Source organism: Nelumbo lutea, chromosome 8, assembly GCF_056320005.1.
Source record: "Nelumbo lutea isolate HS-2025 chromosome 8, American lotus-T2T, whole genome shotgun sequence".
NCBI classification, from domain to species: Eukaryota; Viridiplantae; Streptophyta; class Magnoliopsida; order Proteales; family Nelumbonaceae; genus Nelumbo; species Nelumbo lutea.
The window spans coordinates 43,602,630-43,620,008 of NC_142691.1; the positions used below are offsets into that span (position 1 = coordinate 43,602,630).

A 17,379-nucleotide genomic window follows, 5' to 3' on the forward strand; every position below is an offset into this window, starting at 1 on the left:
CATAATGCCTTTTCAAATTTTAAACTACCTATCATGCATGGGATAGTGAAACTCCCTTGATCTTTAAGCTTCTAGGGCAGCTTGTTGAGAAGGATTGCCGAGCATTCTTCATTGTTTCCGGTTTCAAGGGTTGCATCTGCCTTGTTTTCATCCCTTGCTTTCTTCTCTACTTCCGACAACTCCTTACCACTTTTTAAAGTGATAGCCTGCATTTGTTCTCGTGGATTCACTTCTGTGTTGCTTGGTAGAGTGCCCGGTATTCTTTCTGAAATCATTTGCGCCAACTACCCAGTGTTGATGTGGCCCCTCCATCCGGGGTTAAAGGCATGGTGGTGCTGATTTTCTTGCTGCCTTGCAAAGTTGCCAACAAAGTCAACTTGTTCTGTGGACTGCCTAAACTGATTGCTAACTTGGCATTCAGTGTTGATGTGGCCTCCCCCACAACAATCACATGTCACGAACTACACATTCATGGGTGCCATCTGTATCTCATCAATTTTCTTGCTAAGTGCACCTATTTGTGCAGATAGGGCTGTGTATGAGTCCACATTGTGAAGACCATGCTGTTTCATCACTTGTGCTCTCTCTGAATGCCATTGGTAATTATTGGCTGCCATCTCCTCTATGAGTGCATGGGCCACTTCAGGGGTCTTATTGTTGATGGAGCCCCCGGCTGCCGCATCTAGGATGGTCTTGTTGGCTTCGATTAGACCATTATAGAAGGTTTGCACTTGCAACCATATAAGAAGTCCATGGTGAGGGACCTTCCTTAACAGCTCCTTATAACGTTCTCATGACTCATAAAGATTCTCCATCTTGTTGGAAGAAATTAGTGATGTCATTTGTCATTTTTTCTGTCTTGGATGGAGGAAAGTACTTGGAGAGGAATCGGCTAGCCATCTCATCCCAAGTGGCTACAGATCTGGCTGGTAATGAATTCAGCCAAGCCTTGGCCTTGTCTTTCAATGAAAATGGGAATAACCTCAGCTTAATAGCATCATCACTCACCCCATTATGCTTGAAAGTGTCACAAATCTCCAAGAAATTGGCTATGTGAGAGTTTGGATCTTCATGAGCCATCCCACAAAATTGAACTGTGTTTTGGATCATCTTGTTGGAAGAAATTAGTGATGTCATTTGTCATTTATGCTGTCTTGGATGGAGGAAAGTACTTGGAGAGGAATCGGCTAGCCATCTCATCCCAAGTGGCTACAGATCTGGCTGGTAATGAATTCAGCCAAGCCTTGGCCTTGTCTTTCAATGAAAATGGGAATAACCTCAGCTTAATAGCATCATCACTCACCCCATTATGCTTGAAAGTGTCACAAATCTCCAAGAAATTGGCTATGTGAGAGTATGGATCTTCATGAGCCATCCCACAAAATTGAACTGTGTTTTGGATCATCAAAATTATGGTTGGTTTGATCTCAAAATTATTAGCAGCAATGACTGGTCTTACAATGCTTGAAGTAGCTCTGGTTAGGGTTGGTTTGGCATAGTCCATCATAGTCCTTGGTTCGGCCATCTCTACAATTTCAGCTCTAACTTGTTTAGTAGCTCTTAAACGGATGCAGAGGGTTCTTTCAATCTCCGGGTCGTAAGGGACTTCCTCTGGTTCAGGTTTGCTAGTCATAAACTGTACAAGTCAAAGCAAGAAAAAGACCAATGTACTCAAATCAGAAATGTAAATAATTAAACAATTAGAGAAGTAGCCTAACAACTTAAGCAGATTGCACACTTCTGAAACAAGAATAGCAGCCTAAGATAATGACAATCGGCAAGAAGAAAGAAAATTTCTGATTTCAGAAATGGAGATCAATGTACACAGATCTGAATATCAGCAATGAAAGTATGCAGATCTGAAATCTATAACAGCAACCTATTGCATTCTTCTTACAAAATACATATCTGAATTCTATCAAATCAGAAAAGTCACTTATAACATCAAGAAACTACACTCTATCGAAAACAAGAATCAGCTAAATTTTTTCATGTGTGCACAGATCTGAATTATGATTTTAGAAATGACAGTTAATGTATATAGATCTGAACTACACCATTTTTTTATAACTAAAATTCAGCTACAATACCAAGAACAACAATCAAAAACTAAGCAAATCAGCAATAGGGAAGAAAACTACTGATATAAGTAGTGAATGTTACTATATACAGATCTGAATTCTACTATAGATCATAAATATCTCAAGTCAGAAATCTATCAAATCAGAAATGAAAACTATAACAACAAGCTATAGAGTTCTTCCTACAAAACACAGATCTGAAATATACCAAATCAACAAAATAACCTATAGAATCAAGAAGCTACATTCGATGGAAACAAGAACAACAACTTAAGCTAGATGCATTCGGCAAGGAGAAAGAAATCTGAAGCTACTGAAACTAGCTACACTACTGAACTAGAACATCAACCTATGTTAGTTTTTTTTTTTTCTCTTTGTTTGCTCAGATCTGAATTCTGACTTCAGAAATGACAATTAATGTATACAGATCTGAACCACACTATTTTTATAAAATATGAAAAACTAAAATGTAGCTACACTACTAAGACTAAAACCGCAATCAAAGATGAAACACTTCAGCAATGGAAAAGAGAACTACCTAGTTCAGCAATAGAGGTTAATGCATACAAATCTGAACTACAATGCACAGAGTTAGAAATTAGATTAATAGTGGCTAATAGTTCCTAATATTGCTGCAATAAGTCCTCGGCAACGGCGCCAAAAACTTGATGTGTATTTTCTATACTAGCAAGTGCACTAGCCGCACAAGTAATAGAGTGATGAATAGAGTATCATTTCCCACGAGGACTTATGTAGCAACTACTAGTAATAAATCAACCTACTCTTATCTGATTAGTCAAATTGTAAATCTAATGCAAATCTAAAATGCTAACTACAAAACTATATCTAAGGAATTTGATCAAACACCTTGCAAGCAAATTGAGAAGACAAGCTAACTATGCATAGAATTGATTCAGCAATTAGATCTCTAGGTCATTCGATTATAATAAAATTTAGCCTTGGTTTGGTGAAACCCCAAAGCAATGAACAGCCTCTCTCAAGCACATGTTCATTCTATGCATGAGTGATGATTCTTCTATCTCTAGCAAGAATCTAATCCCCATGTATGCATTAAGATCTAGAAACTCTAGGGCATCATTTCAGATTGAATGATCACCAATCGAATTGTACAAGTTATCTCTAACCTTGCACTCAGTTTGGTTCTTGATTAACAGATCCAAATTTCTAGACTCTTTGTCAAGCAATCTAAAAACTCTAAGAAAGAAGAAAAGTTCAGCCAAACAGAATTGAGATTGCCTAAATTCTTTCTCAAGCAATTCAGACATTACAAAGATTAAGATCAATTCGGCTAGCAGTTCTAACAAATAAATTTCTAATAAAAAAACATCAAAATTGAATCTAATCCATTCGAATAACCTTAGAGAACTAATTACAGACCTGAAATTACATGAAACATCATTCAATTACAACAAGAAAGATTGAATTAACGAAGAAAATAAACATAAAAGCCCTAGCTTAATTCGATTACCACTTGTGTAGAAATCAAGGAAGAAGACAACCTAGATTGATCTCTTCCAATGACTTCTTCTCCAAATTCGAAATTGGCTTCTCCTTCTCTTGAATATTCTTGAATTTTCTCCTTTCTTCTCTACTCTTGCGCCTATCTTTCTCTTCTCCCCAAAAGGAATTCACCCCAAAAGGTTTTTGACCCCTTTTCCCCTCTTTCTCTTCTCTTTTTATAGCCTTCTCTTCAGCCCTTTTCTCTCACCTAAAAAGTTCTCTCATCTAGAAACTTCTCTCATCTAGAGAGTTCTCTAGAAAGTTCTCCTATCTAGAGAGTTCTCTCATCTAGAAAATTCTCTCATCTAGAAAGTTTGGTGCCTTTATCTTCTCTTGATCCTTCTAGAAGTTTCCGCCCCTAGATTCTTTTGGACTGCAATTTGGGCTGCAATTTGGGCTGCTCTTGAGCTACAAATGGGCCTCCTCCTTGCTGGGCCGAACAGGCTCCCTTGGAAGGCTGCGGCTGGACTCTCTCTTTGGGCTCTCCCAAAGAGTGTTGCATGGGCTTTAAGGATGGAATAGCCCTCCTTTGACCTTTTGGTTGGGCCTTGCTCCAAGCTGGGCTGTATCACCTTCAATTTGGCCCCTAGCATGGTTTTATGCACTTATTTTTCTAGACTTGTTCCTTTTGATAATCAAGCTAAATTAGGGTAAGAATTCACACAAATCAGCATCAAAACCTTGCATAAACACCATAATTTTATGTAAATTGTGCACACATCAGAGGGTGCAGATTTGGGTGCCTTGAATGGAGAAAAGTGATTGGTTGGTATGATGTGGAGCCTTAAGGTGATTGGTTGAGGTTTAAGGAGTGAGGTGAAAAGAATGAGTGGGGAAGCACCCTAGGGTTTGCTAAGGAGAGGGGAGTATGCTAATATAGTAAGAGGCCTGCCTATCTGGGTTTGGCAGATAGGAGGCACCCTCTTGTGCTCAACTTTTCATAGAAACAACACCTCTCTTAGCTGGAATTCACATCAGCTTCCCAAAAACAACATTTCAGCTTTGAAACTTCCTCAGTTTTCCCTAGGATTTGTACAGGGCCATAGAGTTCACAATATTGAATTTGACTTGAAAAAGGGCACATTTTGACTATTCTAAGGCCTAAAATACCCTGAAATGATGCCCTTAAGCCGTTAAAATACAGAGTTATCACACCCCCCAACTTGATCATTGCTAGTCCCTTAGCAATGCAGCCTTAAAATCTTACTGAGTATAAAAAGAAGTCATTCACATAGCAAGATCATCCTTGACAAAATCAGTCAAGTATCCTGAAGGGATGAGAGATCCATCATATGGATGGCCGAAACCTATAGGAAGGTTAGGAAAAATTGCAAAAATTTCTCTCTCCCATGTGGGATTCGCATTCCCTATTTAAAAAACTGCATTGTCAATGATCAATCTTGAAACCAAACCGGACCAGATCAGAAACCAAAAGGGAGGAGAGGGATATACCTGATATGGAGTAATGGTAAACCTTTAATGAAGGTGTTCACACCCAAGGAGAAGTCCAAAGACTACGTCCACCGAAGATGACACGATGTAGGATGAAGCAGAACCACTGAAGATGACACGCCCAAGGAGAACACACTCAATGAAGGTGTTCAAACACTTTCAATGTCAATGGCTTTATAAATGGGTCTACTACATTTTTTGTTGATGCTTCCTTCTGAATTAGGACGTCCCCTCTTTCAACTCTCTCCCACAGTACATGGTACTTTCTCTCGATGTGCTTCGACTTCAAGTGGGCCCGTGGCTCCTTAGCTTGAGCAATGGCTCCAGTGTTGTCACACAACAATGGAATGGGTGATGTGCTGGATGGAACTACTTCTAGTTCCTGAATGAACTTTTTCATCCATACGGCTTCTTTGGCAGCTTCATTTGCGGCAATGCATTCAGCTTCGGTTGTGGAATCCGCCGTGGATCCCCTGTTTGCTTCTTTTCCAGCAAACAACACATGGACATATTGTGAAAATATAACCAGATGTAGACTTTCTATCATCTAGATCTGACTGGAAATCGGCATCAGTATACCCCTGGATCTGTAGTGAACTACCATCAAATACCGGACAAAACTCTTTTGTTCTTCGAAGGTATTTTATTATGTTTTTCATGGCAGTCGAATGCTCCTACCCTGGGTTAGATTGGTACCTTCTTACCACACTCATTGCTTGAGAAATATTAGGATGAGTGCACAACATGACATACATGATGCTCCCTATGACTGAGGCATAGGGAACCTCTTTCATGCCCTCAATCTCTTCAGAAATCTTGGGAGACATGCTCTTGGAGGGAGTGACTCCATGCCTAAAAGAAACATTTCCTTTCTTGGAGTTCTCCATGTTGTATCTTTTGACTATTTCATCAATTTTAGCAGACTGGGATAATCCTATTATCCTCTTCAATCTATCTCTATAGAGTCGAAAACTCAATTTGTAAGAGGCTTCTCCAAGATCTTTCATGGAGAATTGCTGTGAAAGTGACACTTTCACCGTAGTTAACATTCCCACATCATTCCCAACGAGTAGAATGTTATCTACATACAGAACCAGGAATGTAACCTTATCCCCATTGGTTTTCCTATAAACACAAGTCTCATATGGATTTTGCTCAAAGTCAAACTTTTTGACGATAGAGTCAAACTGGATGTTCCAACACCTAGAAGCTTGCTTAAGTCCATATATGGATGATTGAGTTTACATACCATGTATTCCTGACCTGTAGCTATGAAACCTTGCGGTTGTTGCATATAGATATCTTTAGTAAGATCTCCATTCAGGAACACAATTTTGACATCCATTTGCAAAATCTCATAGTCAAGGTATGCTGCTACAGCTAGCAAGCCTAATGGATTTAAGCATAGCCACGAGCATAAAGGTTTCTTCATAATCGATTCCTTCTGTCTGAGTGTACCCTTTTGCCACAAGACAAGCCTTGTAGGTCTCAACCTTACCATCGGGGTCCCTCTTGTTAGATAGTTTTGTATGCCCTTAGCTTCAATTAGGATGATTTACTTTATGAGTTTATTGTAAATGAATAAAAGTGCATCTTTGATTCATGTTCCCTTGGTATGTTTCTGTGATACCCTTAAACTAAACACTTAATGAGACTCGTGTTAGTTTAGAATGTACACAGCCAGTGGGTCGGTCTGGGGAGACCTATCCTAACAAGGCTAACACTGTGGTGCCACCAAGTCGGTTGGGGTGGCCTATCTCAGCTGCCAGGGTGAGACCCTAGGCACATACATTGTAGGATTAATTGAATCTTTGAACTAGACCAGCTTTTCAGTATTGCCTTGGACCTTGGAGATTGATGGGCAAAACTTTAAAGTTACACCCGACCCCTAGACTCGATTATGATACTACACTAGGTGTCGGATTGGGTTGTTTTTAATATACCAATCAATGAAATCCTTAACATGGGTCAAAACCTAGCTACGTTGGGACAATCTGAGAATTCATCTGAGTGGGTGATCATAGTGACAGGATTAGCCCCTTTGTCAGACAAAGGTAATGATCGGGGATGCACTCTCACTGATGGAAACCAAAACTGCCGGTAGCCGATTTCAATCGTTGAGATTTGTTTTGTAAAATATATTTTATATGAGATATAAAAGTATATATATTATGGTTTCAAAATGATTTACAAAAGGTTTTAATTCTCGGGATCCATATAAGCAGAGAGTGCAACACTATTCCTTGCAGTCGAGGGAGAGGTCCTCTCTTGTTGGGTAGTGTGTGATCATTATGAGCTGAGAGGTTAAGTGTAAGACCATTGAGGATAATACCTGATGGGCTAATCTTGCATCTGCCCACAGTCCCTGGGTATTACAAGGTGGCTTGGCCCAGGGACCACTTAGGGTAAGTGTTGGGCCCATAGAGCCCATGAGATGGGTTTCAGGGGGTGTATTGTCCATAACAGTGTATTCAGCCAGGCCTTGTAATAAAGGCTGGGCCGAACCCATGTGGCTGATGTGTAGATCAATGTTTGGGTCCCATGCGATACAAGGAAGCCCAATTGGGCAGTAGTTTGGAAGGCTAAGTGAATACATAACCTTAAATGGGCCTTAAGCCCATTTTGAATTGGGCTAATTTGATTAGTCATTTAAAGGTGTCAGACCCTATCCACTTAGAGAGTCCAAGATCTAAATAAAGGGGGGTGGACTAGTACCCTCCTAAGAGGAGCTGAAAACTGGTCCCTCCTAAGGCTATATAAAGGGGGGTGGACTAGTACCCAAGGATCATCAAATCTGGGAAACAAGAATTCAGCTAGAAGGGAGAAAAGAAGCAGAATACACACCCCTCATTTGGAAGCTACGATTTCTACATGAAGTGTGTGTAAGCTTTTGATTTCTGGTTGAAAGGTTAGGGAAGCTTTTATTCTTAAACATTGTGAGATCTAATTGATTTTTATTTCAGTTCATTGTTTATGGGTATTCATATGTTTTTTGCGATTTCCTGTGAGGATTCGTTCTATTAATTAAGCAAGAAGGATCCCTTGCTCTTTCAATGAGAATAATCTATGGCTGATTGAACCTCCAATTTCATATATGATTGGTAGGTTTAATCATGGTGGCAACTAATATAAATTGATTATGGACAAGTTTTCGACTTATGTTAGGAGGACATATGATCTGGTTTAAACGGTCCGAGCTTGTGAGATCGCTGACCAGAGTTCGGTCTCTCCCCTCTTAATGCTATTAATAGATTAAATCCTAAGAGCTTGTTTAGGACTGTCTATTAATAAGAGAAGCAATCAAAGAGCTTGTTTTGGTTGCCGATAAATACGAGTAGAGGCTGGCTATTAGAGCTTGTTAATGGCTATAACCAATTTATTCATAAACATATGAATTTATCCTTGCATCGATGATCAATGATAAGAATTAAGGCTGAACTTGTCCCTTCAACTAGAAGCTATCTCCCATCGATTTAATCCTTGCTTTATTTTATTTTGTTTTGTTTTCCTTGCTTTTATAACAACCCCGCTATTTTCTTTTCTCTTGGAAATAATTCTACCCAATCCCTGTGGAGACAACCTTGCTCATCACTATCTACAAAAATATTTAATTTGAGTAGGACATTTATCTTTGGTTGGATCGACACCCACCAATCTTCTATAGTTAGAAAATCCAAAGGACCATCATTTACCAACCTTGTGATATGATCTAAATTAATGTGGCCATGTTGGTAATGCCACAGGCACGTGGGATTAACTGTATCATGGGTTCTTTTCTTGGAGATTATTTTCGATGTAGTTTCGGTTATATTTATTTCTAGAGAAGGATGGAGAACACAGAGACCATTCTCAAGTTCTTCATATGCGATGAATTTGTTATTTCTTTTGATAGTAATCGTATTACTAAAGAGAACAGAATATCCATCCGCACACAGTTTTGAAACATAAATCAAATTTCTTCTCAAATTGGGTACATAAAGACAATCTTTTAGTACAATAATTCCTTTTCTGAAAACTAATTCTATAGTTCCTAAGGTTGTAGCTGCAACACTTGTAGAAGTCCCCAAGTAAAGAATTACCTCTCTGTCACTTAGTCTTCTGCTTGTCCTAAACCCTGCAATGTATTACATGCATTAGTAGAAGACCCAGAGTCAATACACCAGGAAGAAAAAGTTACCAACATATTGGTTTCTATGACAAAGAATTCAAAATTACCTTGTTTCTTGGTCTCCAGGTACTAAGGACAGTTCCTCTTCCAGTGGCCAACCTGCTTACAGAAGTGACAAGCATCTGATGCTCTGTCCTTCTTCTGCCTTTTGGGCTTGCTAATTTTTTTCTGAAGCTTATTCTTCTTGCTTGATTTTCCACCTTCAATAAGCATGGCAATGGGTTCATCCTTCTTTATCAATTTCTCAGCCCTCTGCAATGTATTGCTGAGTTCCTGGATGCTAACATTTAGCTTGTTCATGTTGTGGTTCATGATGAATTGATTGAAGGAAGGAGGCAAAGAATTTAGGATGGCATCAACCTTGGTGACATGATCAAGGCCAGATCCAAGAGCTTCTAGTTCATTGATGTACCCCATCATCTTAAGACAATGGTCATGAACCAACTGGTTCTTGGACATTTGTGTGGTCATGAACTGTTTCAGAACCTTCTGACGAGTAGAACGATTCTGCTCCTCATACATTGTCGTTAGACTATCCAAGATATCATTGGACAATTCGATCTGATTGAACTGTCATTGTATCTGATTATCTATAGAGGCTATGATATAGCACTGAGCAAGAGAAATTTTCTCTTCCCATTCCTGATACTCCCTCCTACAGGCCTCGGAAGCCCTATCACCCAGACGATTTAAAGCAGGGTTTTTAGCTACCTTGTCTAATTTCTCGGACGTCAGGACCAGCATAAGGTTACGATACTAGTCAGCATAGTTTGGGCCCTTAAGCTTGTTGTCATCCAATAGTTTAGCGAATTATCTGTTTTCCATTTTTGATAAAGGACAAAGCAAGTATAAGTACATAACCCTATTTGATTCATGTTATTTGCATAGATATGGCTTTTAATCTATGTTCCATTTCCATTTATTCATCTCTGAGATTTCCCTCCTATCTCAGTGACGGAGACTATGAATTATGTCTTTAGAAATTTGAAAATCACATAGGGTGCATGGAGCCAACTATTTTAGCTACATAACCCCACCACCTTTTGTGAAGGATTACATCCACTCATCTTATGAGCTTTCCCTTTGGTCCTTGTCAGACAAGGTTCATTGCCATTTTAGGTTAAACCTTTCTGTCCAATGAGTTCTCACCCATCATATTCATGAACGCCAAGGTACCATGAGAGAGTCTTCCAGTTTAGGATATGCTTCTCCCACATCGGTCTATGATGCCCCTATCATCTTATGAAACATTCCAACAGATCCAACAACAAATGGATAGTCCAATTTTATGGTGCGTTTCCACATTACTGAAGGATCCATCTTCATGTTAATGATGGAAGGCCTTTAGAGAGTTCATCATATGAATCTCCCTATCATATGCACTCATATTTCAGTGGAGGGAACGAAATATTATGCCCTAGTTTTATTTATGTCAAACCAAAGTGGCTTCCACTGACTTTCTCAAAGCTAGATTTAGATCGGCTCTGAACGGCTAGGGATCTGCACGGTTCCTCTTGGGGAGGAAACTGGTGTGGGGCCCATCTGGAAGGGAGATCATCCAATGATCTTAAGGACACCATGGCAATGATGTGCATTCAGCCATGGTGTGTGTAAGAGCCACTTATCGAATCAGCATGGGCCAAGTGCTTATGGCCCATGAACATAGTACATCACACATCTATACATCACATGCATGAAAACCATAATTGATCCAATCAATTAAATAACTGTAAAACCCATAATTAAAGCCCAGATATTATCATAATATTACCATTAATATTATCTAGGTATATGGGCTGAACTGTAAAGAGCAGTTTGGCCCGTATAGCTTTTGTGCTGAATTGGGCTTAAAGCAGTTTTAACAAATTAAAACTGGGTTTTGCAGCAGTGGGCCGAATTGCATCTTGCAATTAACCATCAATTCCTGGATCCATGTAGAAAAATTTGGGGCTGAGAACAGCCCCACCGAATCACAGATTTGGTCCAACTAGTTTAGACCAATCTAGTTCGAATGGGTCTAGGATTCGATGTTTAATTTCAAGATTTAATTCAAGATCATGATCTGAAATTAAATTGCTAATACAAGACAATCAAGAATCAGTAGGAGGAATGTTTGTAAGTCTTCTACCCTATGCAGTATGTAGTTTACATCATATTTAAATTTCTATACATTCCGTCTAAAAATTAAAAATAATTAATTACAGACCATGAACGGATAGAAGAGCAAGTGCGTAGATTTCTTGCGCCATTAAAGAATTTGATCTCCACCATATGAACAACCCAAAAATCAAGAAAAATATATAGAATAGTTCTAAATTTTAATCAAATTAATAAAGATTTAATTTCAGATCAATCGCCCAAAAATTGGGAACCAATTTCCAAGAAAAACATTATCTCCGCAAATCCAGATTTGGTTTAATTTGGTTCAAGATTTAAACCTGACTCAAATACCACTGAAGGGATTAGAGATCCATCATATGGATGGCCGAACCCTGCAGGAAAGTTGGGCGAAATTTCAAAAATTTCTCTCTCCCATGTGGGAATCGCATTCCCTATCTTAAAAAACTGCATTTTCAATGATCAATCTTGAAACCAAACCAGATCTGATCTGAAACTAAAAGGGAGGAGAGGGATATACCTGATATGGAGTAATGGTAAACCCCCAATGAAGGTGTTCATGCACAAGGAGAAGTCCAAAGACTGCTTCCACCAAAGATGACATGGTGCAGGATGAAGCAAAATCAGTAGAACGGTTCTTCAACAAGAACTGAATTCTTTAGCAAGAATGTGATGAAGGGCTAGTGAGCACGACTTCAAATTACCTTTTCTACCAAAAGGCTATATTAAGAACATTTCTTGATCACTCCCACAGGTGGATATCAAACTAATAGGGGCGGCAAGAGCAGGAAAGAGCAGAAGACAGGAGCAGTCAAACTGTAGATTCTTCTCTCTTGTTTTGTTTTCTTGTTGTTGTTTTGGAGGTTCACCCTACTCCTCTATTTATAGCCTTTAAAGAGAGGATCTCCTAATCTCATTAGGATTTTCCTAATCCAAATCTTGTATTTGGATCTGGACTCTCTTTAAGAGATATGGATAATCCCTTATCTTATCTACCAATAAAGATCAACCTTGCTAATCAAATTAGAAATTTCCTGATCCAAATCTTTATTTGGATCTAGACTCTCTAAGTGGATAGGGATAATCCCTTATCCTATCTACTGATCTATATCCCAAAACCGCCCTTATTTAATTAATCTTATTAAGTCAGTCAGAATTGGGCTATAGGCCCATTAAATCTATGTGCTCACTTTACCTCCTAATCTGCTGCCCAGTTGACTATCCTTGTATGGCGAGGGACCCAAACATTGATCTACACATCAACCACATGGGTTCAGCCCAACCTTTGTTACAAGGCCTGGCCAAATTCACTGTAGGAGATAGTGAATCCCTTAGTCCATCACCATGGGCTCTTAATGGGCCCAACATTTACACTAAATGGTCCTTGGGTCAAGCCACCTTATAAAAACCCAAGGACTGTGGGCAGATGCAAGATTAGCCCATCAGGTATTACCCCCAATGGTCTTACACTTAACCTCTCAGCCCATAATGATCAAACACTGCCCGACAAGAGAGGACCTCTCCCTCGACTGCAAGGTACAGTGTTGCACTCTCTACTCACATGGATCCTGGGAATTAAAACTTTTTTGCAAATATTTTGAAACCATAATATATATATATATATATATGTTAATCTCTACATAAATATATTTTGCAAAACAAATTTCAACGGTTGAAATCAACTACCGACAGTTTTGGTTTCCATCAGAGAGAGTGCATCCCTGATCATTCACTTTGTCTAACAAAGGAGCTGATCTTGTCACTATGGTCACCCACTCAGATGAATTCTCGGACTGTCCCAACATACCCAGGTTTTGACCCCCTCTAAGAATCTCACTAATTGGCATAGCCCAATGACAGCCCAATGACAGCCCAATCCGACACCTAGTGTAGTATCATAATCGAGCTAATTGGCATATCAATGACAGCCCAAGACACCATAATAACATGAATCAAATATGTACTTTATTCATTTACAATAAATGTCATAATGTACATCATTCTGATTGGAGCTAAGGGCATACATTGTCTAACATATCCTAATTCCAAAATTCTCAAACTTTGTATAGATTAGTATTGGGCTTAAGGGGTACTGTCTTGCTTTGAATATTTCAGATACTGAGCTTAAAAATCTTGTATATTCTTCCATTTGTAGCTTGTCAAGAAAATCTGGGATCAATTTCAAAATCAAACAAGTATACTTCTTACCATTTCTGATAATGGATTTCTACCCTTGAACTTTGAGATGCACACTTATTTTTATTGTTGCCTTCCACTGTTTGACGTGAATCTCGACACTTGCCTAAGGTGAAGAGACATGGTTACTAAGTGTTAGGTGATTGTCTTTGGCATTCCCTTTTCCATTTGACGTGAATCTCGACACTTAACTTAGGTGAAGATACCCGGTTACTAAGTCCATGGTGTCCATTGACCTTTTATTCATTTTTTTTTGGGAAACACTGTTCAGGGTTGTCCACTGTCTCTAATGGATTGAAGAATTTTTGTCTCATTTCTCAATCTTTCTCTTCTTATCCTGCCAGGGGAAAACTTGTGAGTATTTTCCAATTTCTAAATGGTTTCAATAATTTTCAAATAAGACCAATTTTGACTCCTATCACTTGCTACCAATTTCCACAAAATTTAATATTCTTCTATTAGTTTCCTCAACTTTTTCTGTTTGGGAATCTCTTATAATGGAAAAACTTAAAAATTTCTTAGTAAAATTTTTAGTTCTACATTTCTAAAGGCTTAGCTCTTATTATTATTTTTTCAAAATTTCTCTCTCTTTTCTCACCCCCAACTTAAGTGCCATTGTCCCCAATGGCATGACTAGAATGATGCAAAAGGGACTTGGGCCAAATGGAACAATCAAGAGGGTTTTTCCAAGGGGTTCAAGGTCTGCCAACTAATCTTAAATCAAGAAAACAAAAACTATAATCCTAAAAGAAAAAGCAACTGAAAACTACGTTGAATTGCCTCCCAACCAGCGCTAAGTTTAACATCTTCAGCCAGACGCATTCACTCACTTCTCACATCTACACTTCCAGACTCACTTTCTTCTTTACACAGACAAGGCTTAGATTGGGCTAACCAAATGGTGGATAGGGAATTTACAAGGTTTGGATACTTAATGGCACTAAATACATTTAGTCAGACTTTCTGCTCTCCAAATCAAATGCCTATTTCTCCTGATTTACAGTTGATGTTTTCATTGGCAGTTGCTAGAAATGGACGTCCTAAGATTATCGGGTTATGAATCAGTTCCTTGGTTGGGGTGATGCCTAGGGTGATAAAATCCATTGGGAAGTAACAATCCTCTACTCTCACAATGGTGTCCTCAATAACACCTCGAAGAGTCTTGACTTACCGATCAGCGAGTTGTAGAATTATCGGGGTCGGTCTTAACTTGCCAATCCTGAACCATTCTTAAATAATAGAGCAGAGTAGATTTACACTGGCCCCAAGATCTAATAGGGCCCGATCAAAAGTGATTCCAAAGATTACACAACTTATTAGAGGAGCACCAGGGTCCTTCATTTTTCGGGAGAGTTGGTTTAGGAGAAATGCACTAACATCTGCCGAGAGCGTCACTTTTTGTGGGGCCAATCATGGCTTCCTATTTTGAGTACACAGCTCTTTCAAGAACTTGGCATAGGCTGGGACATGTTGGATCATGTCGAGGAGAGGGATGTTAATATGGACTTGCAAATCTCTTTCATGGCTTCCTCGTTGTAACTCTCTTTCATCATTCACAATGACCCAACTGTGAGTATGGTTGGAAAGGGAACTACAGGGTGGTTCACTATAGGTTATTCTTCTAAATTTTCCTTTCCTTTTTCTTCCCTCCTCCAACTTATGGTCTTCTTGCTCCTTTTCTTCTTCACTGATGTTTTCGAATTTCTTTTTCTCATACGAGTCCTCTAAAATCCTCTCACTTCTTAAGGTCATAATAGCCTTGGCATTTTCAAACTGAAGGTTCCTAGGAGATGGTTGAATTTGCTATGGAGGAAAACACCCAGTGGCTGATTTATAGGATTCACAACCGGTTGACTCGGTAGTTGTCCTACTTCTCTCCTTGCATTGGCTTTGGCTAGCTGTCCTATTTGGCTCTCTAATCTAACAATGGACTGTTGCTGAGTTAGAATCAGTTGCTAAAGCTGCATGAATTTGTCATTAACTGTATTGGTCTGAGGAGGTTGTGAGTAAACCTGATAAGGTTGGACCGACTGGTTCCTAGGGTAAGTCTACTGGAATAGGCTCTACACTTGTGGCCTCTGAAATTGCTGGGCCATGGAGTTAGATGGATGGTACTACTTGGACTATGTGTTAGGTTGATGTGTCCCCCAAGAAAAGTTAGGGTGATTTCTCCACCCAGTGTTGTAAGTATTTTGAAAATGGGTCATTGTTAGGCCTCAAGAAACTCTAGGTTGCCTGAACTTGCTCTTGGACGAATGGCAGAAACTGAGCCGCCGTTGGACAATCATCAACTTGGTGGGTTGGGCTGGCACAAATGGAACAAACTTCATGATAAGGTGTAGATGGGCCTGGTTGCTGGTTATATGTGAAGAATTGGTCAAGCTTTTGGGCCAGAAGATCTACCTTGTCCAATTTTCTAGAAATTACATTCAGGTCCATTCTTGCCTTGAGCTTTATACTGTTCCTGACTTCGTAGAGCCCTGCCTTCTTTGAGGGTCCCACCGACCTCTCATAGTAATATAGTGATGCATTGTTGATGGAATTTTCACTCAATGTTTCGAAAAGAGCATATGCTTCATCCTCACTTTTACTCATAAATACCTCCCCACAGGATGCATCTAACATTTGCCTGTATTGATCAATCAAAACTTCACAGAAGGCTTGGACAATTTGCCACTTGGACAGGCCATGGTGTAGGCACATAACTCTTTCATTCTCTCCCAAGACTCGTGAATTTGTTCACTTGGTGTTTGGGTGAATCCAGTGATGGCTCTTCTCATGGTGTTGGTTCGTCCTATCAGGTAAAACTTTCTAAGAAATTCTTGCTGCATTTTTTCCCAAGTTCTAATAGGTCTCTCTATAGTTCCCAGCTAGTGCTTGGCCTTGTCTTTCAAGGAGATGGGGAAAAGAGTTAATCTATGGGCATCGCCATTAAAGCATCTGGACTATGCTTGATTTAATCTCATATAGCAAGTCTTGGGTATCTAGCAACTATATGTAGGATGAAGGGTTATACTGGGTCAGAGTGAAATACTCCTTCAGCATTCTGGGTTGCTCATCATCGATCCCGGCCATTTGGTTGCATTGCTGGTGATGGAGGTATCTCTCTATCTCAGGTATGGGTTCTACTATTTCTCTCCTCAGAGATCTCCTTCCTAACATACAACTCAGAAGTCCCTTTTTCTTCATTTCTGAAATTTGAAATTTAAATTTTTAATTTTAATTTTAATTTTAGATTTTGAAATTTAAATTCTGAAATTTAAACTCAATTTTAAATTTTTAAATTTTTTATTTTATCTTTTTTTTTCAAATGCAAGCAATTCAATCACACGACCTACGGGCTAAACGAAGGTTTCCTAAACTAGTGGTTCAACCAATGTGAATCATCTTAGGTTCACTTAGAATTACTTCACTTTCTTTGGTTAGCCAGGTAAGAGGTGGGGATGTGGGAGGCTCCCCTTGCTCTCACAAGGACTTAATTAATTAACCACAAAACCCGCTTAGGCTTTGCCGGTTAACCTCTTTCATTAGACACCAACTGCCGATTATGGAAAGTAATCTCAAGCTTCCCTATGATTCAGCACACTTTTGAACCAAATGTGTGGGCCCCTAAAGGATCTTGCTATCCAAATTCTAAATTAAGGTTTAGGGTGAACTGCACGTGAAAGGGTGGTGGTTTTTGGGCTAAGGATGGGTGATGAAATCCCCACCTTATCTTATTTAAATTGGATTGCCCTTAAATGGATTAATGGAAAAAATACAATAAACAAAATAAATGCAGTTAAATATTACAATGACTGAACAATTATCTCTAGTATGCAATTCAACAATAAAATAATAAAA

General features: G+C 39.1%; 1 non-coding gene across 1 annotated transcript; it reads left to right on the plus strand.

Annotated features, from left to right (window-relative positions):
• The first annotated feature begins 747 nt into the window (after positions 1 to 747).
• Positions 748 to 850, plus strand: LOC148843935 (small nucleolar RNA R71). Its single transcript, XR_016103961.1, has one exon. It is a non-coding gene; the product is annotated as a small nucleolar RNA R71 (small nucleolar RNA).
• Positions 851 to 17,379: the final 16,529 nt, after the last annotated feature.